The sequence below is a fragment of the Terrapene carolina genome, unplaced genomic scaffold (genome assembly GCF_002925995.2).
Source record: "Terrapene carolina triunguis isolate 2854851 unplaced genomic scaffold, T_m_triunguis-2.0 Scaffold397, whole genome shotgun sequence".
NCBI classification, from domain to species: Eukaryota; Metazoa; Chordata; order Testudines; family Emydidae; genus Terrapene; species Terrapene triunguis.
The window spans coordinates 1,922,281-1,937,210 of NW_020664748.1; the positions used below are offsets into that span (position 1 = coordinate 1,922,281).

At 41.3% G+C, this 14,930-nt stretch overlaps 1 protein-coding gene across 2 annotated transcripts in view; it reads right to left on the minus strand.

Annotated features, from left to right (window-relative positions):
* ASH1L (ASH1 like histone lysine methyltransferase) overlaps positions 1-14,930 on the minus strand; it is a 149,144-nt gene that overhangs the window by 95,547 nt on the left and 38,667 nt on the right. The window lies entirely within an intron of this gene.

Genomic DNA, 14,930 nt, shown 5'->3' on the forward strand with positions numbered 1-14,930 from the left:
TAAAAGTTTAAATAAGAAAAATACTTTAGAAACCAAGTAAAAACAAAAGTCAATTTTCTCTAATCATACTACCCTATAGTATGGAGTGCTTGATGTAATTAATCATTGCTGTTTGATAAGGGATCACTGTGAATGAGATGTTGCATCTCAATGGACTGTATCATTTTTAAAAGTACACATTTCAGTGGACATATACAGGCTTTTATAAAACAACTATCACCCACACACCTTCACAACACCCAGTCCAAGTAATTTAATCTGTTCTACTGATTGGAGTGGTCATGGGCTTTCAGCACAGTAGACTGCTAACTGTGCTAAAATATACTGAACTGCATGGTGGTTTGTGCACTGGAAAAATGAGGACTAGAGTCTACCAAAATTATTTGCAGCTGTGGCTCAAACTATATTTGAAACCTAGTCTCTAGAGGTGAAAAGCTATGCTAATACAATAATCCATTACATCACTAAATGTTTTTTGGAGATGTTCCAGTAAATTAATCTTTTCCTTACAAAGGATTTTCATCTTTTATATACCGTTCCCAATAAAAGAGATCCTAGAAATGCATGAGATGTATTAACTTCTATCGGGAGCTGGGGGAGGAACTGACACTCATTCCTTATAATTATCAGGTAATGAAGTAGAAAGTACAAGGTTTGAAGAAACTTACCTGACACCTACTGGCCTGAGGATTAAGCCTACTACCCAGGGTGAAAAATATTGGTGCTACCATGCCCACCCAACACCATCCTCCCTGACGTTTAAATTAATACAAAAATTGTATACTGTTTATTTTTACTGTACTTAATTGACAATCAATTTTGTATTTAATAAATTTTACAAATCTAACTTGGGTTGGCCAAACAGCAGAAAAAATATTTGTTGAATGTATTCAAATGTCATCATAATTCATTTAATATTATTTGGTGAACAGGAGGTAACAAGCAATAGAGCTGCTCAAATACTGCAAAACAAAATTGTTGAGATATACCAGTGATGTTAATTGAGTAATTATAATACACCTCTACCCCGATATAATGCGACCCAATACAACACGAATTTGGATATAACGCGGTAAAGCAGCGCTCCGTGGGAGCAGGGCTGCGCGCTCCGGCGGATCAAAGCAAGTTCGATATAACACGGTTTCACCTATAATGCGGTAAGATTTTTTGCCTCCCAAGGACAGCGTTATATCGGGGTAGAGGTGTATATTAGCAGGGTTCTTTTTGACCAGTTTTACTTACTTCAGTATCGTGCTTTTGCTAGACCTTCTTTCCCTTCCTGGTTTCACCCACTATTTTATGTAGTCTTGAGCAGCCAAAATTTTGATTAAAAAAAGAAGTCTAAATTTAGGCTCCTATGTTCATGTAAAGTCAATGGGATTTGTGCTCCTAATTCACTTAAGCATTTTTGAAAATCCCATAACTAAGGCACCTATATATGGACTTGGTGTCAGGAGTAAGGCCCTCAGCCGCACCTGCTCAGTACTCCTGACACCCTAATGAGCCAGGCTGCCTGATGGACCACTTGCCTGACTGGCTGAGGAAGCCAGCAGGCAAGCTCTTAAACCTAGCAGCAGCAGCTACTCGCTGGATGCTCAACGCACATGCCCATGGGACTCTGCCTCCATAAGCTAGTCTCTCTGAGGCTGCTCCTGCTCCTACACATCTCCAGCCCAGACCCTGTTCTGCACTCAGCCTTACTCCTGCCTCAGAACCAGCTCTGCTTCTGCCGTCCCTGACTCCTGGTTATCCAGCTCTGACTCTGACTCCACCTCAACCTCTGGCTCTGGCATTCGGGCTCTGACTTCGGTCCTGACCCTCGACTCTGATTCCTGACTTCAACTCTGTCTTGCCCCTGGCACTTGGACTCTGACCACTAGGCCTAACTGCCTATGACCCAGTCCACTGACACGTAGGAGTCTAATTTCTGGCTCCTATTTTCAAAAATGTTAGTCAATAGTCTATTTCCTCTTTTCCTTCTCTCTCTTTCTCCATTCCTCCTATAGCTCTCTTTCTTTCCCTTTTGTTAAGTTGTGGACTCTGACTCCTACCTGATATTTCATGTTTCTCCTTTCTTCTCCAATATCTTTTTACATGCTGCACTTCTCTTTTCTAATGTATCCCATCAATCTCTCCTCTTTTACATCCACCCATGCTCCCATACATAGGGCTTGGAAGTTTTATTAGACAGTGAAATATTTGAGACCTCACTGCCTGGGGCAAAACCAAACTGAGAAGCAATCCCTGCCCCCCTGAACTGCTGGGATAGGGAAATATACACCTCTACCCCGATATAACGCGACCCAATATAACATGAATTCAAATATAACGCGGTAAAGCAGCGCTCCGGGGGGGCGGGGCTGCGCGCTCCGGCGGATCAAAGCAAGTTCGATATAATGTGGTTTCACCTATAACGCGGTAAGATTTTTTGGCTCCCGAGGACAGCGTTATATCGGGGTAGAGGTGTACTAGAAATCTTGTCCTGGGACCCTGCTCAGTTTGCCCCATATTTTGTAAAAGTCTTTGGCTAGCAAGAGTGATAAATTGGAAGGCCTCCCCTCGCAAACCCTCTGACTGTCAGAAGGGAGAAAGTGCACATTCTCACTCTCTATACATGCCTGTGTCCTTCCTTCAAACCCAGGGCTTCTTGTTTTCTTCAGAGAGGTGCCTCAGCTACTCTACCCTTTTCCCAACTCTCTCTTGTAGGTCCTGCTCCTCAGTGAATAGTTCCAGCGCCTGCCTCTACTGTGGTTCAACTCAGAGCACTGTAGCAAAATTGAATTGATTCTTGTCAGTTTCACAAAACTGGAATATTTTCCAAAAAGGATCTGAACAGCAGCAGTGAAAATGGAGAAGGCTGATCAATTTTCATTTTGTTGCAGGTTGGAAAGCTCTGAGCAGCAGTAGATACTTCATGTGTCTGTTGGCAGATTTAGGAAAACAGCACTGCACTTAGTTTACCCTCAGGTCAAATTTGAAAAGTGGTTTCAAACTGTAAGAACTCAAACTGTCCTCTTCAAGTCATGCACTAATTTGGACCAAGTCCCAAAGCATGTGCACAGGTTTTGATTGCCTGCAATATATTCTTGGAGAAAGATGCAGATCAAACTAGTCTTCGATGGGAGGGGAGGTCAAGATCTTGAAATTTTGTTATTAAACTAGCATAGATTTTGCAGAAATTGATGGCACTCATCCTGAAAAGCTTCTTCCTCATCGTGAGTGCATATTTCAAGCCCATAGAAAATAATTGTCAAACACTGGGGGGTGGAGGGGAATAAACTGAAACTGCTGCTGAATTAAAGACAAGAGGTTGGAAGAAACCTGTATTTTTGCCTGCAACTCCAGAAACCAGCCCTCTGTCCTAGTTTGGAAACCAAGAATTTTGAAGTATCAGAGGGGTAGCCGTGTTTGTTGCTTTTTACAGATCCAGACTGAGAGTCCTGTGGCACCTTTAAAACTAACAGATGTATTGAAGCATAAGCTTTCGTGGGTGCATGCATGCATCCGACGAAGTGGGCATTCACCCACGAAAGCTTATGATCCAATACATCTGTTAGTCTTAAAGGTGCCACAGGACTCTCTGTTCCAAGTATTTTGAATTTTACAGTTAAAAAAAAATTCACTTAATCACAGGTACGTTAACAGAAAATATCTGGTTTAACATACACTTTTTGGGAACCAATTTCATTTTGTTAATTGGATATAAAATAAAACAAATCCAGTTAATAGAGACATCTTTTAGATGACGTCTGTTTTGGGACCGGCTCTGTTCAATATCTTCATTAACGACTTAGATATTGGTATAGAAAGTACGATTATTAAGTTTGCGGATGATACCAAACTGGGAGGGATTGCAACTGCTTTGGAGGACAGGGTCATAATTCAAAATGATCTGGACAAATTGGAGAAATGGTCTGAGTTAAACAGGATGAAGTTTAACAAAGACAAATGCAAAGTGCTCCACTTAGGAAGAAAAAATCAGTTTCACACATACAGAATGGGAAGAGACTGTCTAGGAAGGAGTACAGCATAAAGGGATCTAGGGGTTATAGTGGACCACAAGCTAAATATGAGTCAACAGTGTGATGCTGTTGCAAAAAAAGCAAACGTGATTCTGGGATGTATTAACAGGTGTGTTGTGAGCAAGACACGAGAAGTCATTCTTCCGCTCTACTCTGCTCTGGTTAGGCCTCAGCTGGAGTATTGTGTCCAGTTCTGGGCACCGCATTTCAAGAAAGATGTGGAGAAATTGGAAAGGGTCCAGAGAAGAGCAACAAGAATGATTAAAGGTCTTGAGAACATGACCTATGAAGGAAGGCTGAAAGAATTGGGTTTGTTTAGTTTGGAAAAGAGAAGACTGAGAGGGGACATGATAGCAGTTTTCAGGTATCTAAAAGGGTGTCATAAGGAGGAGGGAGAAAACTTGTTCACCTTAGCCTCTGAGGATAGAACAAGAAGCAATGGGCTTAAACTGCAGCAAGGGAGGTCGAGGTTGGACATTAGGAAAAAGTTCCTAACTGTCAGGGTGGTTAAACACTGGAATAAATTGCCTAGGGAGGTTGTGGAATCTCCATCTCTGGAGATATTTAAGAGTAGGTTAGATAAATGTCTATCAGGGATGGTCTAGACAGTATTTGGTCCTGCCATGCGGGCAGGGGACTGGACTCGATGACCTCTCGAGGTCCCTTCCAGTCCTAGAATCTATGAATCTATGAATCTTGATATAGAGAACATTTTGTCTCCCTAGGAGACTTCTATATCAATAGACTGCTAGTGTAGTTACAAATCCATTATGAAAGGCAACATTTATAACCTGGATCAACAGAACAGCTCTTTGTTTACCCTATTCTCTGGAATGTTAAATAATTGACCACTGGTGACATCAAGTGATTTATCTAAATAAAAATAAATCACTCACATGCTATTGTCTGACTGATTAACTTGCTGAACCATGTAAACAGTCAACTGAACTGCAAAGACAGTATTTCACCACCTTTCCCCATTATCAATTACTTAAGAGCTCAGCCAATCAAAATATATTTAATGCCTGAAGCTTTTTTATTGCAACAAGAGTGTCTGGTGTTCAAATAAAGGTAGGATTTTAAAAAATTAAATAATTCTGATAATTTAAAAAAGTGATTTCTAAAATGTTCCTAGATGAACCTGGGAATACTGCTGAGGTAATAAGGCTTTTCACTTCACAGCTCTCTCAACATCAAAGGGAGTCCTCCTTCTGCTTATAAACATATACCATTACTAAGGTTTGAACAATTATCTATTTTTATGATTGTTTTAGTTTCTCATAACTCATTACTTATTTGTTTCACAGCACCCAAAAGTGTGGTAAATTGCCTTCCTAACACACAAAAACACATGAGTCCTGCCCTGAAGTGCTTATAATTTGACTAAAGATGAAGAACAAGGGTATGGAGAATGAGAGAGGGTTGTAATAGCAAGATTGTATGATTGCATAGGAAGTATTGCAACCATCTTAATGAATTTAATGTTGTCTTCTTTGAAGATAGAACAGGAGTACTTGTGGCACCTTAGAGACTAACAAATTTATTAGAGCATAAGCTTTCGTGGGCTACAGCCCACTTCTTCGGATGCATATCTTTGAAGATGTGTTTTAAACTGTTTAATTTATATTACAAAAGTTAGGAGTTTGTGTCTGAGCACTTGGGGTTAAAGTGTGAGAGGGGAGTGGTAGAAAGGAGAAGTTGCAGGAGTGAGAGACAGGAGTGCCTAAAGGGAAGCTGAGTGAGAGGGAGGTGGAAATGGAAAAGGAGGAAGGGAAAATTAATAAGAAACACAATAGATAAGAGATAGTGAGGATGGGCAGCTGAAGGGTCACAGTGATAGGAGAGGGGTGATGTAAAGGTGGACCAGCCACCAGTGTCAATACAACAAATGTGAAAAAGCGTCCTGAGTCCAAGATCTGGTAGCATCAGTGGCTAGGACATTTTTAACCCTTGCTGCTTCTGGACTGGATAGTCCAATCGCCTTCCCATTAGCTACAGCTCCCTCATTTTAGAAGAGGGGACTGTAGGCAAGCTGCTGACAGCCCTTTGACCCTGGAATTCAAAAGTGATGCATATAGCTGATAATAACTGGAGCACTAGGTATTTTATTATTTTCAAATACTTTCTCCAACCAAAGGCTTTGGTCTTTATCATTACCTAAAATATATAGATAATCTTTGGAGGTACAATTAGAGTTTCTGATCTTCCTCGAATGTTGCAGACTTTAACCTTTTAACTGCCCATCAATACTAAACCAAAGAAACTAGACTCATTTACCACTTCCTCCCACCTCTTGGTTGCAGATCTATCTTCAAACTGCCTCCCAGGCTGTGTCTACATTGATAATTTAGGTGTCTTCCACTATTAATCTGGCATCAGTCCAACTCCAACAGTTCTAGCAATGGTGTGAATGCTAGTATAGACAAATAACCATGTCATCAAACATTGCTCAGAGTAGGTCAGATAACATGGCAGTATATATGTCTGTGGCCAGCCTACATTACACTTTAGATCCTTGCTAGTACCTGTGCTAGATCAAGGGTGGGAGAATTGTCTCAAAATCTCTGCACAGACTAGGCCCCAGTAGCTGAATGTCACTTTACACAATGCTCACTGCCCTGCTGGCCCAAGGAGTGACTCCAGAAATCAAACAGTCTTCCACAAAGCGGTGATGTGTTCTTGATTAAAGTCCTTTCTAAAGCAAAAACCTGTTGGGTCAGATCCCTCTAGGCCAGAGGTGGGCAAACTACAGCCCGCGGGACCGTCCTGCCCGGCCCTTGAGCTCCGGCCGGGGAAGCTAGCCCCCGGCCCCGCCCCTGCTGTCCCCCCACCCCGCAGCCAGACGGGCAGCGCTCTGGGTAGCGGGGTTGCGCGGTCCTGCGGAGCAGAGCGGCAGCGTGTCTAGCTCCGTCCAGGCGTCGCGGCTGCCAAACATGTTGCTCTGAGCAGCATGGTAAGGGGGCCGGGGGGTTGGATAAGGAGTGGGGGGTCCCAGAGGGCAGTCAGGGGACAGGGGGCAGTTGGATGGGGTGGTTTGGGGGGGGGCCATCAGGGGATGAGGAACAGGGGGGTTGCATAAGCGTGGGAGTCCCAGGGGGCCTGTCAGGGGGCAGGGGTGTGGATAGGGGTCGGGGCAGTCAGGGGACTGGGAGCAGGGGGGTTGGATGGGGGTGGAGTCTTGGGGGGTGGTTAGGGGCAGGGGGTCCCAGGAGGGGGTGGTTAGGGGACAAGGAGCAGGGGGGGTTGGATGGGTCAGGGGTTCTGAGGGGGGTGGGAAGTGGGAGGGGGCAGATAGGGGATGGGGGCCAGGCTGTTTGGGGAGCCACAGCCTTCCCTACCTGGCCCTCCATACAGTTTTGCAATCCCAATGTGGCCCTTGGGCCAAAAAGTTTGCCCACCCCTGCTCTAGGCCCTGCTGTTTCAACGGGTTGATGCCTCCAGGTACTTCTCAGTTGTTTGCTTTGGAAGCTACTAGTGCTAGAGGGATTTTGTAATATGGAGAACAGTTTGGCATTGAGCCCAGCTTTTCCATGGCAGCTGCAATCTTATGTAAATTGTACTGGGGCTTCACATTTCAGAGGAGCTTTTTTCCTTTGCACACACAAAACAGACAGCTGTGGGGGCAGCCATGATCTGTCCTACAGCCTGGAGACTAAACAAGATGCCACTCTTATTTCCCAAAATAACATAGCGTGGAACCATATGCTCCCTTAAATGGAAAAGGAGTAATCCAAAGCTCACTTCTCTTGGGTTGACCAACCACAAGGTAGCAGGGTGTGCTTTCAATGAGCAAAAACATTTTAATGGTGCAATAGTTTGTTTGGCGAGGTTCGTCAGCCCTATAGATATATATCCAGACTATTGCTTTCCTTTTTTGTTTCTGCAGTTTTAAGCTGGCCCACATGCAGCTGATTTAGCATTTCACTTCCTCTTGTTGCATATTGTGGTTGAAAAGTCGGCACTGTTTTTAATGGATGCAAATAGGGATTTATAACTCAAGAAAGTATTTCTTATTTTCCTGTTGATCTAACTAACGTAAATTACCCAGGTATAATACTAAGGGTCTTTACTAAAGAGAGCTAACAGGAGACATTCACAGATAAAAACCTCATCTTGGATGTCTTGCTTAGGGACTGCCATTTATGCCTATACACTCTTACTTTTTATTTTATTTTTAATAACTTTAAATCATGCTGAGATGTCCACATTGAAGCTGTCAAATAAGCATGCATGATTACCTAATACTAAACTATAGCAAGCAATGAAAATTAATTATATTTGATAAGAATAATATGTATGTTTACGTGATGAGTGTAAGATTTAGGATATACTTAACTAGACTTTACCATTAAATGCTCATGTTTTGTAAATGACATAACATTGTTCTTACTTAGCAACTACAACTGCTTTTTGAAACAAGTTTTTTGTTTTGGAATCTCTCTTCTCTTCCCCACCTCAACTTTCGAAAGCCTTAAGCAAGTGCAATGAAGGGGTCACTAAATTATTAATAAAAGTTAAGTAGTACGTGGCACTGCCTTATTAATTATTTGTATGATTGCCGTGCCTAAAAGCCTCCGGTGCTAGATGCTGTACAAACACAAAAACAAACAAAAAAAGGAAAATAGAAGATACCAGATTCTGGCTTGCTAAATGTTGTAGGGAGGAGGGTTTTGATTTTGTGGAAAACCGGTACACCTTCTATAGTGAGAGGCAGATGTATAGCTTGGATGGCCTCTGCCTCAGTAGAAGGAGGATACATTTTCTTGGAGACTGGCTGACTAGAATAGTTAAGTGGGCATTAAACTAATAGTAAAAGTGGAGGGTAAAAAGAGAGAGGATATGAGCATTCAGCACAAAAATTAAGATGTTGAGAACAAAATTAATTGAACCTGGACATGAAGAGAAAAAAAATCTTTAATTGCCAATTCATCAATCTATAGGAGCCTGGGTAACAAACAAGATGAACTCGAATTACTCATTTATGAGCATAAATTCACTCTAGTTGGTATTACTGAAATTTGAAGGGATGATTTGCATGATTGGAATGTTAAAATCAATGGTTACAACCTATCTAGGAAGGTTTGAGTGGGCAAAAGGGGAGGGAGAGTGGAACTCTATATTAAAAATGGCATTACTCTGAGGGCTTGTCTATACTTACGCGCTGGTTCGGCAGCAGGCAATTGAACTTCTGGGTTCGATTTATTGCGTCTTGTCTGGACGCGATAAATCGAACCCAGAAGTGCTCGCCGTCGACTCCGGTAATCCTGCTTGGCGCGAGGAGTACGCGGAGTCGACGGGGGAGCCTGCCTGCCGCGTCTGGACCGCGGTAAGTTCGAACTAAGGTACGTTGACTTCAGCTACGTTATTCACGTAGCTGAAGTTGCGTACCTTAGTTCGAATTGGGGGGTTAGTGTAGACCAGGCCTGAGTCACTGATAACTTGGAAGAAAGTGATCATGAAAGCTTATCTCTCAATGTCCTAGCAGATAAAGCACAAAATAGGGTATCAGTTGGTGTCTGCTACAGACCACCAAATCCCACCAGGGAACAGGATGACTATCCCTTTACACTCCTATCTATAATGTGTAGGGAAAAAAGATGAATGATCATGGGGGACTTCAATTTGAGTGACATATGCTGGGGGTCTCATGCTGCCAGTACTAAAACATCATTGTAATTTCTAAACGTTATAGATGACAATTTCCTGACCCAAAGTATGTTGCATCCAACATGGAGGAATTTTTTTTATTAGGCCATGTCCTAACAGATGAAGAGGAACTCATCACAGGACTAAAAATTAATAGTAACTTAGGTACAAGTGATCATGACTTGATCACATTTATAAAGTACAAGGAGAATAAAGTCCACACCAATAATATAAATACTTGGTGCTCTAATAGGGCCAATTTCACAAAGTTGAAAACAATTATGAGCCAAATCAGCTGGGAGGAAGAATTTAATCAGAAAAATGTGAATGATAATTGGGAATAATTTAAGAACACCTTACTAGATGCCCTCAAATCCCACAACTGAGGAAGAAGGCTCTGATGGTTAAAAAACCAACCTGGTTTAAAGGGGACGTTAAGGCAGCTATAAAAAAAAAAAGACAGCTAGATTGACTAGATAGAAAAAAAACAAGTGAAAGGGGAAGTTGATAGTAATGAATATAAATCAGAAGTCAGGAATTGTAGAAAATTGACAGGTAAAGCAAAAGGACATAAGCAGGAATCTATGGCAGCAGAGTTAAGGACAATAAGAAGGAATTTTTAAAATATATTCGGAACAAAAAGAATCCTGAAAATGGTATTGGTCCATTACTAGATGGAAAAGGTAGAATTATCCATAATAATGTAGAAAAGACAGCAGTATTCAATAAATATTTCTGTTCTGTATTTGGGGGCAAACGGAAGATCTCGTCTCATCATAGGGTGGTAACATTCTTTCCATTCCACTAGGATCTCCAGAAGACATTAAACAAAAACTAATAAAGTTAGATTTTTTAAATCAGCAGGTCCAGATAACTTGCATCCAAGAGTTTAAAAAGAGCTGGTGGGCAGCTTGTTGGACTGTTGATGTTGATTTTCAGTAAGTCTCACAGCACAGGGGAAAGTTCCACATAAAGTGGCCAGACAGCAAGTGTGAAAAATCAGGATGGGGGTGGGGGGTAATAGGAGCCTATATAAGAAAAAGACCCCAAAATCGGGACTGTCCCTATAAAATCGGGACATCTGGTCATCCTAGTTCCACAAGACAGGAAGAAAGCTAGTGTTGTGTCAATATTTAGAAAGGGTAAATGGGATTACCCAGGTAATTATAGGCCTCTCAGCCAAACATCAATTCCTAGCAAGATAATGGAGCAGCTGACAAGAGACTTGATTAATAAAGATTTAAAGGAGGCAATGTAATTAATGAAAGTTCATGTACGCTCATGGAAAATAGAGCCTTTAAACTAACCTGATACCTTTTTTTGATTAAATTACAAGTTTGGAGGATAAAAAGGTAATAGTGTTGACATAATATACTTACACTTCTGTACGGTGTTTGATTTGGGACTGCACAACATTTTGATTAAAAAACTAGAACATAAAATTAACATGGCACATGTGAAATGGATTAAAAACTGTCTAACTAATAGGTCTCAAAATGCAATTGTAAACAGGGAATTGTCATCGAGCAGGTGTGCTTTCAGTGAGGTCCCAGAGGGATCAGCTATTGGCTCTATGCTATTTAACATTTTTATCAGTGACATGGAAGAAAACATAAAATCATCACTGATAATGATTTCAGATTACACAAAGATGGGGGAGTGGTAAATAATGAAGAGGACAAGTCACTAATGCAGAGCAATCCAGATCTCTTGGCAAACCGGTGCAAGCAAATAATATGTGCTTTAATATGGCTAAATGTATAGGTATACATCTAGGAACAAAGAATGTAGGCCATACTTATCAGATGGGGAACTCTTTCCTGGGAAGCAGTTTCTCTGAAAAATATTTGGGGGTCAGGGTGGATAATCAGGTGAACATGAGCTCCCAATGAGACACTGTAGCCAAAAGAGCTAATGCAATCTTGTGATGAATAAATGGGAATCTCGAGTAGGAGCAGAGAGTTTATTTTACCTCTATATATTGGTGCAACTGCTGCTGGAATACTGTGTCCAGTTCTGGTGCCCACAATTGAAGAAGGATGTTGATAAAATGGAGAGGGCTCAGAGAAGAGAATGATTAAAGGATTAGAAAACATGACTTATTGTTATAAGATAAACAGATTGAGCTCTTTGAGTCTAATAAAGAGAACATTAAGGAGTGACTTGATTACTGTCTACAAGTATCTACATGGGGAACAAATAATAATGGGCTCTCCAATGGATCAGAGAAACTTATAACACGATCCAATGGCTGGAAGTTCAGGCTAGACAAATTCAGACTGGAAATAAGGAATTAATTTTTAACAGGGAGGGTAATTAACCATTGGAACAATTTACCAAAAGTCATGGTGGATTCTCCATCACTCAAAATTTTAAAATCAAAGTTGGATACTTTTCTAAAAGATATACTCTATGAATTATTTAGGGAAGTTCTATAAGAACAGCCCTACTGGATCAGACCAAAGGTCCATCTAGTCCAGTATCCTGTCTTCCGACAATGGCCAGTGCCAGGTGTCCCAGAGAGACTGAACAGAACAGGTAATCATCAAGTGATCCATCCCATGTTGCTCATTCCCAGCTTCTGGCAAACAGAGGCTAGGGACACCATTTCTGCCCATCCTGGCTAATAGCCATTGATGGACCTATCCTCCATGAATTTATCTAGTTCTTTTTTGAACCCTGTTATAGTCTTGGCCTTCACAACATCCTCTGGCAAGGAGTTCCACAGATTGTCTGTTGTGGGAAGAAATACTTCCTTTTATTTGTTTTAAACCTGCTCCCTATTAATTTTCATTTGATGACCTCTAGTTCTTGTGTTATGAGTAGTAAACAACACTTCCTTATCTACTTTCTCTACACCAGTCATGATTTTATAGACTTCAGTCATATCTCCCCTTAGCCATCTCTTTTCCAAGCTGAAAAGTCCCAGTCTTATTAATCTCTCCTCATACGGAAGCTGTTCCATACCCTTATTCATTTTTGTTGTCCTTTTCTGAACCTTTTCCAATTCCAATACATCTTTTTTGAGATGGGGTGACCACATCTGCACACAGTATTCAAGATGTGGGCATACCATGGATTTATAGAGAGGCAACATGATATTTTCTGTCCTATTATCTATCCCTTTCTTACTTATTCCCAGCATTCTGTTCGCTTTTTGGACTGCTGCTGCACATTGAGTGGCTGTTTTCAGAGAACTATCCACATGACTCCAAGATCTTTTTCTTGAGTGGTAAACGCTAATTTAGACCCCATCATTTTATATGTATAGTTGGGATTATGCTTTCCAATGTGCCTTACTTTGTATTTATCAATATGACCTGTGTTATACAGGAGGTGAGACTAGATGGTCATAAGCACATAAGACTGGCCCTACTGGGTCAGACCAACAATTCTTCTAGCTCAGTATCCTGTCTTCCAACCATGGTCAGTGCTAGATGTTTCAGAGGGAATGGACGGGACAATTATCAAGTGATCCATCCCATGGCCCAGCTTCTGGCAGTGACAGGTTTAGGGACATGTGGGGCATGGCATTGAGTCCCTGACCATTTTGGGTAATAGCCATTGATGGACCTATGTTCCATGAATTTATTTAATTTTTATGAACCCAATTATACCTTTGGCCTTAACAACATCCTCTGTCCACAAGTTGACAGTGCATTATGTGAAGAAGTATTTATGTTTATTTTCAACCTGCTGCCCATTAATTTCATTAAGTGACTCATGGTTCTTGTGTTATGTGGAGGGGTAAAACTTCCTTATTCACTTTCTCCACACCATTCATGATTTTATAGACCTCCATCATATCTCTCCTTAGTCAGCTCTTTTCTAAGATGAACAGTCCCAGTCTTTTCAATCTCTCCTCATATAGAAGTTTTCCATATCCCTAATCATTTTTGTTACCCTTCTCTGTACTTTTTCAAGTGTAACATATCTTTTTTGATATGTTCCAGCACCTATGCCCGACCATATAAATTCCAGAAATCCCTATTTGCTGAAATGGTGCCTATGGGTTGTTGGCAACTAGCATTGTGTAGAGGAGCCCTGAAGCTTCTGTAAACTACGCTGATGACTGGACCAGTGTAGAAATGTTCAATATGAGGGAGAGGGTAGGAAGGGGGTAGCCCCATTTTGCATATGCTGGATCTTGGATAGGTGGGATTTGATGAGAACTGCATGCAGTATTCAAGGTGTGGGAATACCATGGGTTTATATCATGGCATTATGATATTTTTCCAGCACCTTCATAATATGTATATCTATATAATCTGGTTTGGGTTTAGTGTTGGTTTGAGGGTTTTTTTGGTTTGTTTTGAAACACTTGTAGCCAAGGATTAAATTAAACTAAAATAATCTTTCATCCAGTTCCAAAAAAGCACAGTATGATTTTTAATTTAATCTAGATATGTTTTTTTTTATTAAAAACTCCAAGCCTAACCAAACTTCCTCCCTGACAGCCAGATAGAATAATCTTAGATAAAGTCTATACTGGATCTGAAACCTCAAACTGAATGTTTACGTAGACCAAGAAAAACTGTTGTGCTCTGGTACAGAGGCGCAAATTAAAAAAGCACTGCTCTAGCTTGCAGGATACAGGTGTTCAGGAAAGAGCTTGAAGGACACAGTAGTTCTAGGAAATCATGCTTTTCTATTCGAATAGGGAAACAGGCAGGATGTTGATGTTGTCCATGGTGATGGAGAAAGGAGGTAGTGGGGAGGATTTGGGGGGGAGGGGGTGGGAGACAAGGACAGGGGGAGATTAAGAGCTGTTTCATCCATGTTGAGTTTGAGTGGACAGCTAATAATGGTTTCTGGGGAGCCCTGCCTCATTCAATGCTCACCTGAAAACATGTATGTTCACCTCCTGTGCTGTTCATTCCATTGTGTTCCATGGAAGTCTACAGACAGATTTTGGTCTTTAATATGTCAGCCAACATGTACAGCATCCAATTTTACAAAACACACTCCCTCATGTATTAAATAAAAAGTTGCATTATGAATTCATAACATTATAGGCAAGATTCTTGGTCCTCGTAGGGTCCCTTTATATTTTTTGGGATTGCCTGGCCACTAAGAATTCCCCTGGTGCAGGGATATCTTCCTGATGACAATTTTATAATGGGGGTGCTGACAGCCATTGAACCAAACTGTAAACCCTATATATGATAGAAACCACTACAAGTCAGGGGGTGCAGCAGTACCTCCAGTACCCTTAGTTCCAGCACCTATGCCCGACCATATAAATTCCAGAAATCCCTATTT